Genomic DNA, 21,013 nt, shown 5'->3' on the forward strand with positions numbered 1-21,013 from the left:
TCTAGATGATTACAGAGCTTTCTTTGCCTTTTTATTTTACTTGAGTCTTTCTATCAGGAAATGCCCAACCTTGCAAGATCTGTTAAGATTGACATTGCCTCAAGTTTTGCAGATCTCATCAAAAGAAATTTAAACTGAGAAAGGAGAGGAAAAAAATCCATGTATATCCACCAAAAAATGTACCATAAATACATAGAAAGTAGGAAGGAGTGTAGTAGAGGCAACTCAAATATATAGGTGACAGACAAAGAAAATGACCTGAGGTGCAAAGGTAAGAATGGCAAGATGAATTAGGTCAAGGACTATCTGCAGTCCTTATATGCATCAGCTGGTCAGTAAGCAAACATTTATTAAGGGCCCACCATGAGCCAGGCACTTTGGTAAGTCTTGGTGATTCAAAGAAAGGCAAAAGATAGCTTCTTTCAGTGAACTCATAGTCTAGAGGGAGAAATGAGCCTGAAGGATCTGTTTAAAGAAGTGGTGAATGAGAAATAATGAGAAGAGAGTTCTAGGATTGATTTTGAAGGTATTGAAAGCTAGGACAAGAGATTTGATCTTTATTCTCTAAGCAGTGGGAAGGCACTGATTTTTCGTATATGAACAATACACTGAGTGTGCTAATAGTTCAACAGATAATACTTAAATATATAGTGGAAATGAATTTTCTGAGTTCAAATTTCTCCCCTTTGCTGCGTAGCTTCCAAATCTGTTTGAATCTTCATTTCCATTTCATATGAATAAAATTGCTCCTTTCCAATAAATTTATTCTTCTCTTTAATATTGGATTCAAATTTAAAAAAAATCTTTCTGATTTAAGAAATGAAGAGAAACCCAGGGAGAGGGAAAGAAACAGTAGCAGGAAAGAAGGGAAGGAAAGATAGAAGAAGAAAGGAAATAAAAATGGTAAAAACTAGTTCAAAAACAGACCTTAGATCAAAAAGTTGTTGGGGGGGGAGGTAAAAGGGGAAGCAGGTTAGAGTAAAGGAATGAGAATAAAATTATGCAATATGGAGGTAGCAAATAGAGAAAAATTTCAGATAACTATATCTTCCCCTAAACTGACATTTTGACTGTAATATACTTTAATATATTTTTAGCTGTTTCATCTTGTTCCTCAAAGTCATTTCAGAGATGAGAACTTTATGTGTTCTGTTTAACACCTAGCAGATGCTTGAAAGCTAAACAAAATATGAAAGGGGAAAAGAATAAGAAAATAAAAAGATTTCTATTGCATATGAGAATAAGAGAAGGTTGGAAGAGGCAAAAGAAAGGAGAATGGGTGCAGGAACAAATCTAAGATTTTTCTCAATTACTTGCCACCATGTCACTTGTATTCATCATGTAGCCAATGCTTTCAGGAATTATTGATTTTTTTTTCCACTGATAATTGCACTAGCATTGACCTGCACTGGCTCTTTATGCAGATGTAGAGACTGTTGGTAAGATGGTTGAAAAGAGTCTTTTGAGATATGGGAATTGGTCCCTTTTTTCATAGGATGGCTCACATGACATGATTACTGTGGTTTTTCAAAAGTTATGGTATAACATTTGATAGAGGGAGTTATGAGAATGTTCCAAAATACAAAAGAATTAGCATAGTAAATTTGATGACTTATTTAGCTTTAGGGAAACATTTTTGATCTGCTCTCACTGTAGTCTAAAAACAACATACACATTTTATTTCAGGAATTTTTTTTTTACTATAACAACTCAGAAATTACAAAATGGCAGAATGAAGCCACTTGAATAAATTCAATGTTCATAAAATTAAATCTTTTGACAGGTTGTCTTCTTTTTTTAAAAAATGGGTGAATATTTTGATTTATTTATCGAGTTCCAAAGATAATCAGTATATCATTTTTTACCATTGAGAACTGAAAATAATCTGCAGCAATTAAAATCTGAGTCCAAGGTGACCTCCTGAAATGAAGGTGATTGTTAGTTTGCAAAGATTATGGTAGCAGAGTAAAAGTTGGATCTCTCGCACTTTAATGGCTTTGAGTACTGTGTTCTAGATAGGTCTTATGTCTACTGGCCAAGTTTCAGTCTAAAATAAGTATAGAAAAGCTCATGTCTACAAGACTGTCAACCAGCTGATGACTTATCTTTCCCTATAACAATAATTCATTCAGACTATATAATCAAGGATATCAAGATTCCTTAGATGAGTTCTCTCCTATATTGGGTGAGAAAATGTCTACACTCATGAAATCTAGTTCCTACAATCATAAATGTTGAGGTCATGTAGTGAAACTACCGCATAATTGAAGTTAAATATCACATTTAAGCAATTATTCACTTTGAATTAATACTTTTTCAGTTATTAGTTTGTATATCTTATTCAGGGTAGCTAGGTGAAACCCTAGCACTAGCCCTGGAGTCAGGAGAACTTGAGTTGAAACCCGGCTTTAGATGCTGCTCTTATTAGTTGTGTGAACTTGGGAAAGTCACTTAACCCTGATTGCCTTTTATCCAGCACCATTTCCACTTGTCCTGATTCATATTTGGCCTCTCAACCAAATGGCTCCCATGGAGAAAGTGAGGCTGGTGACTTAGCAAAGTGCCCCCACCCCATTCAAATCCATTTCATCTTCTTGTCATGACATCAGCTCCCTGATCTACTTTGAGAACAATGGATAAAATATCATCATCATCATCATGATGTTTTTCAGGTAAGGCAAGGTAGAAGTGGGCAATGAAGGAGTGATTTGGGTTCAGTTATATTAGCTAAGTAGAAATGCACACAGATAACAAATGTGTTGCCTTCTTGTTTTGGGTCCTTGGACTTATTTTCTTCCATCATAATCATTTGTGTTTTTTTTTTTGATTTTTCACTTCATTTCATTTATTTTTCATTAAAAATTTCATTTTACATGAATTTACATTTTATATGACTGAAGCTCAAAGGGAGGTTCTTAAGAATGACAATGATGACATTGATTAGCCACATAGAAGAAATAGGAAATTGATTACACTGCATCTGAGATTCTCTACAATTTAGTATCTATTAGGGAGTGGATTGACATAACAAATTTCCCATAGGGTTTTTTTTGGCTTGAAACAATGAAACTTGAGCCTTTACTTTTAAGGAGCTCTCTCCAGAAAATATATAGAAATTACCATATGCATATGTGTCTATATACATATATGAATGTGAATGCATGCATATGTGTGAGTAAATAACCCTAACTATTAAAATTTTATATTCTATTTGTAATAGAAATAGGCTAGGTACTGAGACTTCAAAGAAGAAAAGAGATATTGTCCTTGGGCAGTTACAGTAAATAAACTTGAAATCATGAATATTCCTCCTACTGAGTTTAAATGTAACCTTAGACTAGCTTAGTGATCCTGGACAAGTCATTTAGCCTGTTTAGCTCAGCTCCTTATTGTAATATAAACTGGAGGAAGAAGGGACAAACCACTCCTGTGTCTATGCCAAGAAAACCCGAATGTGATCATAAAGAGTTGGACACAAGTGAACGTCAACAACAAATATAGCCTTTGCATTTCAAAGCTTGCAATCTCCCAGAAGGGATAAGAAATATATACAGAAAAGGACAATGTTAGGTAGAGAGTGAGGAGCGGGCGGAGAGAACCAGAAAAGGATTTTAAGACAATTTTAAAAGTTTTACATTTTTAGAAGGAGGGTGGGGTCAGGGTGAGAAGAGATCTCAAAAGGTTTCATGAAAAAGATTCTGCTAGAATTGAGATTATATTTATGAAGTAGAGACAATGTAGGAATGTGTTTCACTCAAGGGGACAAACTGCAAATGGACAGGGGCAGAATGAGTTCACAGAGCAGTTAGAAATCTAGATGGACTGGAATATAGAATGTATGAAGAATATATTTTTGAATTAAAGCAACAAAATAGGAGTCAGATTGTAAGGACCTTATGTCACAGAATAAGGGGTTTATATTTTATCCCATAGGTAAAAGAGATTCCCTGAAAAGACTGTTTTTTGTTTGTTTGTTTGTTTTGGTAAGGCAGTAGGATTAAGTGACTTGCCCAAGGTTCCACAGCTAAGTAAGAATTAAGTATCTGAAGTTGGCTTTGAACTCAGGGCTCCTAACACCAAGCTGGTGAGCTATCCACTGCTCTACCTAGCTGCCCCTTTAATGAAAGTTTTTGAGCAGGAAAGTGACCTGAGAAGGTGGAATTTTATTTACCGGCAAGACATTAAAGTGGTCTTTGCAAGTGAAAAATCAGAGGTTCAAGGTTAGAACTCATGAGATAATTTAGGGAAATATATGCTAATATATGTAGACATATATGCAGATAAGACACAGAGATCTATGCATATAAATATATGCTCATATTTCTATATACATATTTGCACAATATAACTATAGCTATATGTATATATGCCATTTGCATGAGATAATACTTATCTCTCATGGGAGAAGAAGTAATCATTAAAGAAGATAGTATAGACATAAAAAAACTAGGGCAGGTCAGAGCCCTGGATGATGTTCACAATGATCAAGGGGCAGAAATTGGGAAAGGATTTAGTTTTTTAGGAAAAGTATAGTCCTTCAGGAAGGAAGAAAATTAAGAGGAATCAATGACTTGCAAGACAAGAAAGTAGAAAGTATCCATGTTGTATATGGCAAGGATGGAAGTTGCAGACAATTCAAAGAGCTTGAGGATCTTGAAAAGGCCAGAGGAAAAGACTGTAAAATGTAGAATGACAAAATATGTAAGATATAATTATTATAATTTATATAATTATTTTTATTCCATAGGAACTCTTAGTTAATTATTTAATCTTTACATATACAAGAAAAAAATTATACTTTTCTGTCTGAATGTTTCACTAGGTCATTCACACTAACATTTAATTCACTGATTGCCTGGCAACCAGTGTCATCTTTAGTCATCCTGATTTTCATATCTGTCCGCTGGACCCAGGTGACTCCAGAAGAGAGAGTGAGGCTGGTGAATTAGCACAGTATCTCCTCACTCAGATCCAATTGATGTGCTTGTCATGGCATCATTTCCCTGATGTTGTGGTCTGCTTCAAGAATGAAGGACAAAGGGGCATCTAGGTGGCATAGTGGATACAGCACCAGCCCTAAAGTCAGGAGAACCTGAGTTCAAATCCAGCCTGAGACACTTAATAATTGTCTAGCTGTGTGACCTTGGGCAAGCCACTTAACCCCATTGCCTAAAATAAAATACAAAGAATGAATGACAAACATAATTCAGTCAACATTGTGAGAATACCAGTTTCAGAAAAGTCCAAGTTAATGATGCTGTGCTCTATCTTCCATTTTGGTACAGCCTTCAGCCTCCATTCAACCCCACTGTCATTGGACCAGTTGGCCATTCACAGACCTCTGGGATTCAGGTTATAACTGAACGACTCTGCTTTTATCTATCATTATTTTTTTTTTCAAATCAGTTTTTTTTAAAGTTTTTGCAAGGCAATGGAGTTGAGTGGCTTTGCCCAAGGCCACACAGCTAGGTATTTATTAGGTGTCTGAGACCGGATTTGAACTCAGGTACTCCTGACTCCAGGGCTGGTGCTCTATCCACTACGCCACCTAGCTGCCCCGATCCATCATTATTACTATATAGTCCAGTAAAGTTGTCTTCATGCAATAAACTGTGTTTTTTGCTATATCACCCCACCCCCCAAAATCACAAAAATGCATCTTTTTTTTTCAGATAATTTGTACCCTTAAATTTTAAATAATTTATTTTATATGAAAGATCAACTAATCCATCTTCTCAAATTTTAATATTTTTATTCCTCAATTAATGTATGATCTAATGGGTATGTTAACTGTCCCCCAAAATGCAGATTTCAAGCCTTCTATGACCTTTTATATCTTTTCACTCATATAAGTGCCCTCCCATAAATCTCCTACAGGGAGTCCACCCAATATCCTAAAAGCCTATTTTCTTGATTTTGCATAGATTCTAATGGATTACATGAATTCATTTTTACTTATCTTTAACTCACAACAAGGCCAACCCACCTCCTTTTTTCTAGGCATATCTCTCTCTGCTGATATCTTTTACACCTCTTAGGCAATTCATAGTTAGTAATGTGTTGCAGCCTACTCACACACCCCACATGCTTCTCCAAAGTCCTAAGGGTGACCCTCAACTTTAATATTTTGGAGACTGTAGTATTCCATGACTAATATCCATATGGCATTACCAGAATAATATTTTTTTTTGAATCTCAGTACATAAAAATTCAAGAGTCTGGATAGGTTTATTTTTTCTTTCCCATGATGTTGTCTTGAGATTTTGATTTACAAACAAAAATATTTGTTTTACCCTTTAAACATATAAGATCTTTACAGCCTATAAATCCCCATCCCTGTAAAGATGATTTTGTACCATTTCCCAAATATAAAAAAGAAATTGACATTTTTCTGTGAAATATTGTCACCTAAACAAAATCTTTAGTCTGTATTCAAACAACTTCCACTGTAGGACAACTTTCAACTGTCTCTCAGAATATTCCCAGTAATTGGAGTATGTAATGAAGGGAGATAAATCACTTTTAATATTATCCTAAACGAAGTATGACTAGGAGCATAACTACTAACAAAAGCCACCATAAAATACATTTCAAAGATACCAGAAAAGACTCTTGGATTATTCACATTGTGGGTGACCTCCTTTCCAATAAAATGACTTTATCAAATTTGAACCCCTACTTTTTATAAGCATTTAGACCAAGGTGACCTGGGCTGTGCCTTTGGCTACAAAATTTGGAAGGCAAACCCTGGTAGCATTCAAAGTTCTTTGGCATAGGAAAAAAAACTGGAGGTTAGCATCTACTAAGAAAAATTAGTTAAAATAGGAATCTGTGACTTGACTGACTTATTCTCTTCCTCATTGGATAGGCTTTGGCTCCTCCTCATAGAGGAGTCTCTCCCCCACTACCAGCACCTTAAATGAAGGTCATTTAACCAACTGTGGTTTGGGGTTCTTGTCTTGGTTACAAACATTCATTGCTAGTGAAATAATAGTTCTGAGAGTATCCAGAACTAAGAACTTGAAAAAATATACTCAAGTATTTAAAAGATAGATCCTACAAAGATCAAAGTCAAAGAATCAAACCTGGGAGGAACCTGGGTCTGGAATACACACCTGTTTCCAAATTATTTAGGCTTACTTTTCCTCTATTTTAATAGGACTTTTCTTTCTTACAAAAATTCTTTTGTTTTATGCAAGATAAGAAAGGGAACTGTTGATGGTTTGAATGGTTGAGAAATGGTGGCAACTGAAGTTCATCTTTGATGCAACAATTAGGGTGGATAAAGTTTCTTGGGGGTGACACTCAGTAAGCTTCTCAACGACAACAAAAGCAGGAGAGCATTTTAATTATTTGTTCAAATAAGTAGAAAAAATTAATTCTGACTAAACTGGAAGGGGGAAAAATCAAGCTGCCAGTAACATCATCTGAAACAGATGGTTTCAAATAGTTGGAATGCTACTTTCTGCATACTTCAGTGACTCCTGAAATAACAGAAAACTCCATAAATATATAGAAAAGCAAACAGACAAATCAGATATAGTACTGAGCCTCACTTTAGTTGGTATGAATACTGCCCTATTTCTGAAAAATCCTTCCATAGTCAACATAGAATGATACATATTGCTAGACCTCTTTAAAAACTAGGTGAAATGGAATTGAAAGAGATCATAAAAGGAGACAAAACTCCTTGGTACATTGACATAAGAGAAACACATATGTCATGATTGATATTTCTAATACAGAAGAATAATTAGAAAACATATCTCGTTATCTGTTTATACTTCAGGCATCAAGCTCATTGTTTCCTTGCCTCTACCTTGTTTCTAGGAATGAAGTTTAACAGAGTATGTTTCAATGTCCCGCTTAGCATAACTATTATATATTATAACAAATGAAAAAATAAAAATTATGACTTATAGAAATGAATATTACATTTTTTAAATTGAAGAGTAAGCAGAATGATAACTTATAAGGTTTCTCATTGACCTCTCTTTTGAAGAAAATAATTGGTACTTGCTAAAATCTTTAGAAATAATGATAGATCTTGATAACAATGGAAGAATTTTCTCTCATGAAACATATTTAGATGACTATGTTATAGATTTCATTTTTGATTTATTCAATTTTAATTTCATTTTAATAGTGGAAGGAGAAAGAAAAATCAGGAATCACTAGAAATGAGAATAATTTTGAATTTATGTGGGGAAGATTGATCAGTTTTAATGTTTACTTGAGAAATATATTTACAGCGTGGTCATGATTAGTGTGAATAATGAATCCTTTGAAGTGGTCACATGTATCAGAATTTGCACTATTCGAAGTTGTAATTATATAAAATATGGTAATTGGTTCCAGCCCAATGGAAATATGCAGTGCAAATTTGAATAATGCAACCACTTCACAGGATTTATTCTTTGCACGAAAAAGGACCTAAATGTAATTCCTATGGAACAGGACTCTCTTTTTAACATCTTGTACAAAAATCAGCCTTCTATCTCACATCAACAATGCTTTTGTTTGGACAGAGATGGGAGAGTTCCTTATTAGAAATCAAAAGATATTAATTTCATGAGCTTCTCAGAATAGCAGATGAACATTCTGTTAAATTTAGCAGTTCTATTACTACTGGTTATTATTAAATACAGATTAAATTGCAAGAAATGAAAGGAGTTCTACAAATTTCAACATGCACTTCTCTGAATAGAATAATAAGCAAAGTTGGCTTATGTCAACCTTAATAAATATAAGCATATCATTATGTTTATGTTTATGTAAATATATATGACGAATTCAAGCATCTAGTATCCACATTTGCCTTGTCTGATCTGCTAAGTTGATCTAGAATTTCTTCTTAAAACTCTTATTTATTTATTTTTACTCCAGTCACAATGACTTTTGCCTCTCTACGTAGTTTATTAGAGAGTGTCAATCTGACATGACATCTATAGGCAGTGCAGAATGGAGCATCCGTAAGAAGAGAGAATTTTCTACTGGGACAGAATATTTTGATTGCTAACATACCAGCTGCCACAGTCACTGTAAGCCACATTAAATGCTCATGTATTAGCTTTTAGAAATGCTAATAATCTGCTTCCTCGATTCCAAGGCAAGTTAAACTTTGGCAAGAATGAAGAAAAGGGAAAGCAAATCTTGTACCTAAAATGAAATGGACAGATTGAAAAACAAAGGCGCATAAAAGGATCGAGGCCATCAAATAATAATAGAAGGGTGGCGCAGTTGGGAAAAAGTAACTTATCAATATTTCCCATGTTCTTCTTCTCGGTCATCGAGTAGATTAATATGTAACTGCAAGCTGTTCATTCATTGTGGAGGAGCAGGAAATCTCTCCCATGGCACTGATAAACTCTCGGAGGCTAGAGGCCAAGGTGTTTATGCTCTGATGGAGACATTTGTGCCAGGGATCTCCCAGTGATATAGTTCGGAGCACTGCTCTCTAAGTGCAACTTGAAAAGTCGATTAGAGTCTAACTGCTCTACCACATTTGTTATTTCCAAGGTGGACAACTGTGTTGGTTATTACCAATATGTTGTGAACAGGGACCTTGAGAGTTGAGATTTTGTGTAACTACTTTACCATAAAAATGTTAATATTCCACCAAAAAACCCCCCACACTTCTTTTTTCCCAAGACATGTGAGAGACACTTCTGTGCTGTTGATGGTCATTTTCCCAGGGCTCAATCTCTTCGTATCAGGTCTAATCTTAGTAAGAGGCTAGCCCACTGTCTTGGAAAGATCAATGCATTTGGAAATCTTTGAGTTCTTTCCTTAGCTTTTTACTCATGTTGATTTTATGGAAGTCCTTTTTTCTTCTGGAGTTTCAAATTCCTTCTCTAGAAAAAAAGAGTTTTGGACCAGAGAATTCTCAGGTTCCTTCCATGCATAGGATCATTTTAATTTGATCATCCTGCTAGGGTTTTTTCTCCTACTAAAGTAATCTGTTCACCGATTCATTACTCAAAATAATATTTTCTCTTGTAGTAGTATGAATTTGATGGGTTCAAATCAAATTGTAAATTTAAACATTTTAAAACAATTCAATAGACATAGCATCTTTCATGCAACTATATACTTTGCAGGTATTAACATTTAAATAAATTAATTTCAACCTATTCAATATTATAACTTGTCAATTATACCCTCTCAGTGGGATTATCTATTCATTTCCCTTCTCTTTTCTTCTGTGGTTAGTGTTAGTCCATGCCAATCCTTTGAACTCTGTTTTTGCTTTTTTCATTTTATAAAAACATATCTCCTCATACTTGGCAGTTTTAATCACATTATTGTATTATATTACATTTCTCATACCAGTTTGCTCAGTTGTTCCTCCTATTGCTGGAAATTTAGTTTGTTTCTAGTTTGTTTATTTTGTTCCCAATGACAAATAATGTTACCATGAAAGCTCTTCATTATTTTATTTTGCTTTTGTTTTAGTTGTTAGGACATAAATACAGCAATGAAATTATCAGGCCAAAGTGTATGATTATTTTTATAAATTTATTGCATAATGCTGGAATTTTTTTTTACTTTTGAAAATTTTTATTTTACAAATTTAGTATCAGCAGTTTGGTACTCATAAACAATTCCATCATAAAGAAACCAGGGTGCATTTTATTTTATTTTATTTTATTTTATTGTGTTTTTCCAATAACATTTTATGAAAGTTTTTCAACATTCATCCACTTGTATAAAATTATATTACACATTTTTCTGCCACACTCCTTTCCCACCAACCTCCCCTCAGTGGTGAACAGTCTGGTAAAAGTTGTACATTTACAATTATACTTAACATATTTACATATTACTCATTTTGTGCATAAAGAATTAGGACTAAGGAAAAGAAAGCAAACCATGTGAGAGCAAGGAAAAACATGAGTATATATTTTAAAAAGTGAACATAGTTGGTTTGTCTTCTAAAAAGTTTCTACAAGTTTAAAATTCTACCAATAGTGACTAGATGTACATTTTTGGTCTATAAATGTGCCACTATTACATTTCATTGCTTTTAAACATTTTTTGTCCATTTAAAACTACTGCAATGTTATCTTAATTTGCATTTATTTCATTATTGATGAACTTGAGAGTTTTTCAAATGAATATTGACATCTTGTCTTTTTATATTTTGATTATCTTTCATATTCTTTGGTCATTTATTCATTGTGGTCTAGGAGTTGTATGATTTGGTTGTTTTCATTTTTATTCCCCACATAGGCAACAGATATTTTCCTCTTACCTGTTATTTTCTCTTAATTATATTTATTACTAATAATATTTTCCATTATTGTATATATTTTTTAAATTAGTGAGATAAAGCATATATCTTGTCTCTAAAATTCCGTACACTGGGGAAAGGACAGATTTCATAGTTGGAAGACTTGAGTTTAATTCTTGCCTCTAATACACATTTGACTCGATGACTTGGGCAAATAACCTAGCTTCCAGAACATGAGACAACTCTCTTAAGACTGTGAGATGCAAACATTTTCAATCTGCCTTGAGCCAATCTGCTCTTTGCTGGGAACTCTTAATTCTCACAAAATTATTAAATAATTATATAAATTTTTGAATAGAAAACAAAAGCAATTTATCCTTCACAATTGAAATGAACATCTTATTCTATTTTCTTCCTTTTAAAAAAATAGTTCATTTTTTTGATTGATTCTATCAACCAGTTGGAATTCTTTGAAGTATATAGCATGATTTATGACTTAATTCTAATCTTGCCAAATTGTTACTCAATTTTGCTAAGATGATTTGTCCAAGATTGCTAATCTCAAGTAGTTGCTGCTATGAAAACCATCTTTGAAAATGCTAATATTGTTTCTATTAGGTTGCAATAATTTCGGAAGAATCAGAATCACACTTGACTTCAGTGCAGAATGTTTTATATAATACCAAGTGACTTGTGTCTAAGAAGGATCAGAAAAGACCAAACTGGTTAAAGCAGTGGAGCAGTGAAGGAGTTGAGTTGAACATGAAAGGATAACAGATAGACTGTAGGAAAGTGAGACAAGCCCCTCAAAGTCATTAGATTAGGTAAACTCTGTTAAGCATCTTTCTATGAGCAAGGCTCTTTATGAGATGTTGGAAATGCAAAAAAAAAAAAAAACAGAAAACCATACCTTCCTTGCATTCTTACCTGAGGTGTGAGTGTGTGTGTGTGTGTGTGTGTGTGTGTGTGTGTGTGTGCATGCATGTGAGGGTGTGGGTAGGAGAAGATGCAACATATACAGAGATAAGTTAATATAAGGATACTTGAGAAGGAAGAACAGATACCCCCTCTATAAACAAAAGCTTTCCATACAAAGTTACACCCGAATTGTTGGAAGCGAAATTTTAGGAGGAAGATGTATTAGTGATGTGTTTTCCAGGCTTGGGGAATTTTACCATTTGGGAAATGGGATATAATGATTGGGAATAGAAGGAATGGACAGTTTATCCAGAATGAAAAGCACACAAAGAGAAGCAAAAAGGATTTAATGATGGAATGATAATGGAATTAGACTCTAAAAGGCTTTAAATGCCAATGAAAGGTGGAATATTTATTTTGTCTGAGGCCAAAAATAGACTTCTTTAGTAGAGGAGGTATATGTTGGTCAGGGGTGATTTTCCCAGAAGATGCTTTTTTTTCAGTGGTATGGAGGATGAATTTCAAAGGTGAAAAACTGGATGCGGGGATTCCAATTATTAGGTTCACAAAATCATTTAGTAGAGAGGTGAATAACCAAGGATATAAAAATTATGTTTTATATAAATTCTTTCTGATTTCTACCTTTATGTCTCTCCCTTAATCTGGTAAAGCCCAAGCCAAAGGTCAGAGCATAGCTCTATCAACTAACTATGAATTTCATTCAGTGCCAAAAAGCAAAGTCTGAAAATGAAAATTCATACTTCGGGTATGCTTTATACATAAATGCCCTCGCTATATTTTATTTTAAAAGATTCTGTATCCATTTGGGAGCATCATTTCTATTATGATTTGATTCAAGGCAGTCCCAGAAAAGTCCTTCCATCAGGATGACCTTACACATGAACCACTGGGACAGACTATCTTTACTTACTCTCTCCTTCAGGCCACATGGAGAATAATAATGTTTAACATCATCTTTCTTGACTAAATGGACTCATCTTCATTCATGTTCCTCAGAAAATTTGATAATTTGTGAGTGAGGAAGACAATCTAATTTTCTTTCCAATAGATGACAAATATGAAGGTTAGCAATATGGCATTAATACACTGAAATGCTTCTTTCTTCTCAAGCAATGTAGAGAGAATTTTCACCAACACAATCAATGAATATAAAATATAAAAAAAGATATGAAAAGAAATAGTTCATAGAAAATTAAGCATTTTTCATTTTTTTTAATTATCCTGGAAAATATTTAATCCCTGAGATATTTTTATGGAAATGGTGCAACTTAGTATAAATCCCGGGCAATTCTGAAATAGTATATTTCATTTTGGAGAGCAAGCACATTCATCTCTGAGAGGTCCTACTTGAGAATTTTTACATATTTCAGAAATTAGCAGTATGAACACAATGTGCAGAAGGGAAGTTGCTTTATATGTAAGCAAAAATGCCTCTATTTCTTATCATGTTATGACATGATAAGGAAAGGAAAAGAACACAAATGTAAGTTTTGATTTAAAAATCTGTCAGCCATCATGTAATTTAATATGTAGTGACATATACTGCTAAAAGGTACATATTAGCATTAAGGACCCAAACTCCGATGATTAATATTGCGGTGATGACAGACAGAGAGTGCCTAATTTTAATCCACTGTTTATCTACACGGGGTAATTTATAGATCACTCGGCATGTTCTAATAGTGTGTGGAAAAAAGATTTCCTTTAAGACCTATATCTTTTCATGCTACAAATCTATATGTATATCTACATACATATATATGTATATATATATATCTACACACACACACACACACACACACACATATATATATATATATATATATATATATATATGTATCTCAGGAGTTACATTTGGAGGAGATGTATACAAATAGCTTGTCATACTACTAAGTTTATAAAAAGTGATCTATTAATAACAAAGCTACTTTAAAAATAGGGTCTTTTAATAATCAGGGAAAAGGTCAAACTTCAACTAGAAATAAGGGTAAAAATAAAGAGAACGGTCAACACATTGGTTTAGCTGCCAAATATAGTTTTTTTGGTTTCTTTTTTTTAAAAACCATCATAGAGCTGAGGATGACAACTGCGCACATAGCTTTCTTCACCAAAACACTGCCAAGTCTGGGTGTTTATTCACTGATTGGTTGATAGTCACTATGACAACTGATGCCACAATTAGACAAGTACAACCCCAATTTCAAACATGCACACAATTCATTAATTCAACAGGACTGGGTTGACAATATGTTATGAGGGAAATATTTAATACAATTACGAGACTGATATATTCTCCTGTTATCTAGAGGAAAATAAATTACAAGAAGTGATGAAAACAACCATTTAATTAGGGGAAAGTAAGTTTGACAAGCTACTCAATAATTTCATAGGTATGCCAAAAGGCTAGGAAGTTATTTTTAAGATGGATATTTTGGGGATCTCTTTGAAAAAGAAAAATATTGCAGAATTAAAGGATTATAAAATTAGAAGTAGTCCTTGAAATTACCCAATCCAAGCCATCCTATTTTATAAAAATAGAAATTGAGTTCTAGTGTGGTTAATTGGCTTATTTGTGGTTAAAGAATCTTCTTATGCTACTTTATTCTCTTTCTACAATATTATGCTTTACTGGAAAGAAGTTGAGCCCAATTTCCTATTTACTAAATAATCATCATTCCCCTTATAATTGATAAGAAAGTGTTTTAATGTATACTGACATATTTAAAAATCACTGGTAATATACTGTGATAAAGAGTGTTGTTATTGCTATTCAATCATTTGAGTCATGTTCGATTCTTCATGACCCCATTTGGGCTTGTCCTTGGCAAAGAAATTGTAATAGTTTGCTGTTTCCTTCTCTAGCTCATTTTACTGATGAGGAAACTACGGGGGAGATAGGAGTTTGTAATTTGCTCAGGATCACACAGTAAGTAAGTATTTGAGGCTAGATTTGAAGTTTTGTCTTCTTGATTCCAGGACTGGTACTCTATCTACTGCATCACCTTGCTACCCCTTGATAAAAATAGTAATGGAACTCTCCACCAGTTTGGTGTATTTGTTCCCTTTAAAAAAATTACTTTATGTTTACTTATCTGTTTCACTATTACATGATATTCCAGTAGCATATAAGCTTCGTAAGACTAATTTAGCTTTTTTTTTTCTTTGTAACTTCAGGATAGCATAGAATCTTGGATATAGTGGGTACTTTATAAAATGTAGAATTCAATATTTATCTACATTTTCATGTAAGAACCACACATAAAATATAAGGGTCTAAAACTGAATTAAACGTTTAAATCTTTCTTTCTAAACTACACCTCCTCCCCCTTTGATCTTTCTGTTGATGATACAATCATTTTTCCCCCTATTCACTAAATCTTGAAATACCTTGTGTAAAATTCAACAGATCCAAAGCAGTGAGTTTCTCCATTTTGATTGAAGATACCATCATCCTTATAGTCTCTCAAATTTGCACCCTCAATGTTTTCCTAGAGTTTTCAAATTCATTGACTCCATGAATCCAATCCATTGACAAATCATGTCCTTTCTACTTCTACAACTATGATATCCATTTTCTTCTCTTTTAACAACTCAGCCGTTATTCTGAGGCCCTCGGGCAGACTACTTTAATATCTTCTTGCCTCTTCTCTCATCCTTATTCAATCCATCCTTGATGCACTCTCAGAATGATTTTCCTTAAGTAAAGATCTGACCATGTCACTCCTCTGCTCAAGCAGTGATTTCCTGAAGCCTATAGTAAAAAAAAAAAAAAAAAAATCCTTAGACTACTAGTCTTTGTCTAATTTGGTTCTATAATTTTATTTCACTCTACATTCTTTCCTTTACTACATGCTCCAGCCAAATGACTCTATTATGTCATCCCTTGACCTCTCCTGCCATCTACATTTAGGCAAGTTACTTGGTACCTACAACAATCCATGCCTTTGCCTAGGAAAAGCATTATTCTTCTTCACAGCCAAGCTTAGCTTCCAATTCTATCTTGAAGTTTTCTCTGATTTATCTATTAAAGAGTTATCTTTGACTGTCCAACATTTTTAATGCCTTTCTGGTCAACTTATCTTGTGCATTTTATCACACTTTAATGTTTAGAGGAGATATTTTTGCCTGTTTGTTTCCCTTACTAGATTGCATACTCAGTGTAGGGATTGGATCGTCATGATTCTCTGCATCATGAGCACAATGCCTTCACTGAATTAAGGGAAGAAATTTGGTTGAACAGTTCCCATTGGATACTATGACTATTCATTATCTTTCCCAGTGTCCAGTCATTTTTGAAATCCCTCTCTATTTGGAACCGCTGCCTTCCACTGTCCAAATCCTTTTAGTGGCAAAAAATGTTTTATATCCCCAGTATAACTGAGCAGTAATTGGACTATCATGGATACCACTTCCTACTTCCTAATTCTTTTTACCCCAGGTGAAGAAAATTTTTAATTGTGACTCCATAGTTGGTATTTTGTATATGACATGATCAACAGACATTTGTTATTTGACAGATTAATCACTCTTTTTTTTCTAAAAAGTTGAGAGAATAAAAATTCTACTTGCTTTCAGCATTGGATGTATGGTTCACTTTTAACAAAGTGACCAATTAATTTTTATTTAAACCAAACTTTTCTGAAGATCTCTCATAGAATATTGGCAAGCTCTTGAGGAATAGAGATCCTGATCAGTGTAGGGGAGAAGTAAGGAAGGTTATTAGATTTGGAGTCAGAAAGTCTTCAGTTAAAATTTTGCCTTGAATCTTTTGCCTTGAATTTTGCCAATGAATCTAGGAAATTCACTGATCCTCTCCATCTTTTAGTTTAGCTTGGTCATCAGGAAAAAAAAAAGATGAACTTTTCAAAATGCCCTTATCCAATCAAAATCTATTGACTTTTTGTCCCTCTCTGCTTTCCCTTATTCTTCATCTTATCCCTTGGCCCCTTGTTTCTCTCCCAGGCCACCTCCCCTGCCCCAGCACTTTCTCCTCTTCTCTTGACTTCTCTTGACTCCTTGGTGAAGCCATACAACTTTATTTTATCTCCTTCTCTTGAATCCATAATATCCTTATCATACCATCAATTAGACTCAACCAAGTCTTAGTCTTGGATCACTCCTATTACTTGTCCTTGACTCAAATGAAAGTGGAGAAAATCATGTAATTATGCTTTGTTTCACTACAGAATTATGTTCACATCCTCACCTGGGTCCTCAGTGCTGTTCTACCAATATTACCAACTCACTATTCCATTTTCCACAAACTTTTTCCTTTCCTCAAACTTCCCATGCTTCCCCTTTCCCCTTACCCTTCCAACTTAGACTCCTTTTATATTTTATAGGGAAAAAATGGGGTCATTTGTTTGAACTTTCATTTTCCTATTTTCTTCAAATGATCTCACTCCAATATTCTTTGCTTTCTTCTTTTACCTCTTTCTCATAGAAGTGGGGAACATTATACTTGATCAAGTCTTCTACTTGTTCCAATCATCCCCTTCCATACTGTACCATCCAAAATTTCCCACTCTGCATTCTTAGTATTTTGCTTTATTTTCAATTTTCCCCGTCTATTGCCTCATTCCCATTTTCTCAGTCTTGAAAAAAGTTTTCTCTTGATACTTCTATCTTTGATAACTATTGTCCTTTATCTCTTCAGTCCTTTGAAAAAAAAACTCCTTTTAAAGGTCAGCTATAGTAGTATTAACCACTTACAATTGGGCTTCTGATCTTATTCCACTGAAACTTCTTGGTTACTAATGAACTTGGCTGTCAAAGTTACTAATGAACTTAGTTGTTAAATCCAATGAATCTTTTGAAAATCCTCGTTCTCCTAAACCTCTCTGCAGCCTCTGACACTACTGATCGCTCTCTCTACCCTTATGGATTATTCTAAATTTGTACAGGTGAGTCTGCCTGTCTCGAGTCTCTCCCCACTTCACTTTCTTCTCCATTCAATAAGCTCTGTTGTCTCCTTATCACCTACAGGAACAAATACAAAAATCTTCTGTATGTCATTCAGAGGTCTTTATACCACAGCCACCTTCTATCTTTCTAGTACATTCTTATACTCTTATTCTCAAGTATTCTTCAGATTCAATAAATCTGGGTCTTCTTCTAGTCTGCAGGGCAACAACCACCCATCAATCTCCAGTGCTTAGCATAGTGTCTAATATATAAAAGGTGCTTAAAAGATGTTTATTGATTGATTTAAGTTTAAGATTCTACAAGCCTATATTTTCACTTTACTGCTATGTTATTTAGCAAGTTAATTAACCTTGGGAAGGAGAGATACTCTTTTTGAGTCTTTTACTATCTTGATACTTGCAGTTTCAAATAATGCAAGCACAAATCTTAGAGTTTGTGTTCTGAGGGATTAATTTCATTTTTTATTTTTACAGAATTGTATTTTCTGAAATCACATCTGTGGGGAGAATATTGTCAAAATAAATGTCTAGCTTTAAATGAACCTGAACTTAGTCCGCAAGCAAATTGTTGGTGCAACATTTCCCTTACAAAACTCCAAGTAGATCAGACTCTACCTTCATACCCTCCAAATGTGTTTTCTTCATTTGTTCATAAGTATTATAAAGATGTTCTAGATAAAAAATAAAGTTGGATTAACTGCCTAGAAAATGATAGAAATCAACACATTTTTAATCTCACTCAAACAAGTTTGCTTCCTAAGAATATCTGATACCAAAACCTCCCCCAATTCCCGGGCTCTTATCACACTACAAATTATTTTTTGTTTCTTTAAGAACTATGTGGGTATGTTTTCCATATAGATTTGCTTGCTTGATCTCTCTTTTCACTAGAAGCTGACACCTTCTTTAATTAGGTTGTTCCTGGAAGAATCTGTCTTTATGAAAATAAATGAATTTGGAACTGAGGTCCTAAAGCTTTTGGAGGAAATATTGTGAAGCCTTATGTAGATTGCATATAGTGCAATTGCTAGTAGAACAGTATAGAGTCAGAACTGGAAGGGTCCTTTATGTTTATCTACTCCTTTATTTTATAGGTGAGGAAACTGAGACCCAATGAGATTATCTTATGTGGCACAAGTGCTAAGGGCCAAGATGTGAATCTACCCTCGCTTACCTTACTGGCTGCGCATTCTCCTCTTTTCTTCCCATTAAAGGGATGCAGGAACCAATGCATCCTATGAGACTTAAACTCCTTTTTTATGACAATGAGGATGTCATCCCACTACTTCTGTAGGTATATCTTAACTAAACCATTAGCTCTGAAACTGAATGTCAACATTCACAGCTCAATGAAATTCAATAGCAGAACAATTTAAGGAAGACTTGAAGGAGAAGGGTAGTGTTTCCACTTCTTCCATTTGATCCACTTCTCCAAAACAGCCATGGGTTATAAATGGCCCTTTATTGCTATGGTTGTGGTGCTTCTATCTAGGATTATATAGTGCTTTGCACTATGTATGCATGCAAAACATGCAGTGAATAACTGAGATTTCACTTCTCAGATTTCCCATAGAAGACTGTCTTTCTATAGAAGGACAAAGAAAAGATGTTGGGGTATGTGGTCCTCTGATGGCCCTCTAACCACAAAAGGACTGGGTTTAAGTATGAATGGGAATGGGTAATAGACTTCATTCAACTCAAGAAAAATTTGCTAACAGATTACAAAACTCCATGCTATGCATTAGGGGACATTTTTTTGGGGAAAAAAAGATATAGTTCCTGTGCTCAAAGAACTTACATTCTATGGGGTGGGAACAATAATATGAGTAAGTAAACACAAAATATAAACAGAGTAAAACTAAAATAATTGGTAGCAATGGAGAGAGAAAGCATTCTAGGCATGGAGTCAGAGTGATCAATCACAAGAGTGGCACATCATGTATGAGAAGGACCAGAGAGCAGATCATTTTCTTTATTCATTTTGTGTTAAAATGATTTTTAAAAATTGATTTTGTTCTCCCCTCACCCCCATTTCCCAAAAAGAAAGCTAGGAGTTTGGACTCGATTTCAGATACTGCACAAATACAAACACATTAAGATGGCATGACCCTGGAGAGCAGCAACTGTCTTTTGCCTTTGTATTCCCAGTGAAGAGAAGATGTGTGATGGGTAGTTGGCCCTTAATGAATGCTTATAGTCTGATGGGTTAGTGCATGTCGCTCTGTTACCAAAATCTACAGAAACGAAAGGATAACAACAATAACCACAATGATAATGAGCACGAGTGCCTTTTGCCAAATATTTAACATCTATATTTTTTCATTTAAAATACACAATAGCCTATTCGCAAAGGGCCACAAAAATGCGCATCCCCTTTGACCCAGCAATACCACTACTGGGTCTATACCCTGAAGAGATGAGGAAAAAGGGTAAAAACATCGCTTGTACAAAAATATTCATAGCAGCCCTGTTTGTGGTGGCAAAGAATTGGAAATTAAGTAAATGTCCTTCAATTGGGGAATGGCTTAGCAAACTGTGGTATATGTATGTCATGGAACACTATTGTTCTATTAGAAACCAGGAGGGATGGGGATTCAGGGAATCCTGGAGGGATTTGCATGAACTGATGCTGAGGGAGATGAGCAGAACCAGAAAAACACTGTACACCCTAACAGCAACATAGGGGTGATGATCAACCTTGATGGACTTGCTCATTCCATCAGTGCAACAATCAGGCAAAATTTGGGGCTGTCTGCGATGGAGAATACCATCTGCATCCAGAGAAAAGAATTGTAGAGTTTGAACAAAGACCAAGGACTATTACCTTTTATTTAGGAAAAAAAAAACCCTGATATTTTATTGTCTGATCTTGTTATCTCTTACACTTTATGTTTCTTCCTTAAGGATATGACTTCTC

Source organism: Macrotis lagotis, chromosome 8 (genome assembly GCF_037893015.1).
Source record: "Macrotis lagotis isolate mMagLag1 chromosome 8, bilby.v1.9.chrom.fasta, whole genome shotgun sequence".
Lineage (NCBI taxonomy): Eukaryota > Metazoa > Chordata > Mammalia > Peramelemorphia > Peramelidae > Macrotis > Macrotis lagotis.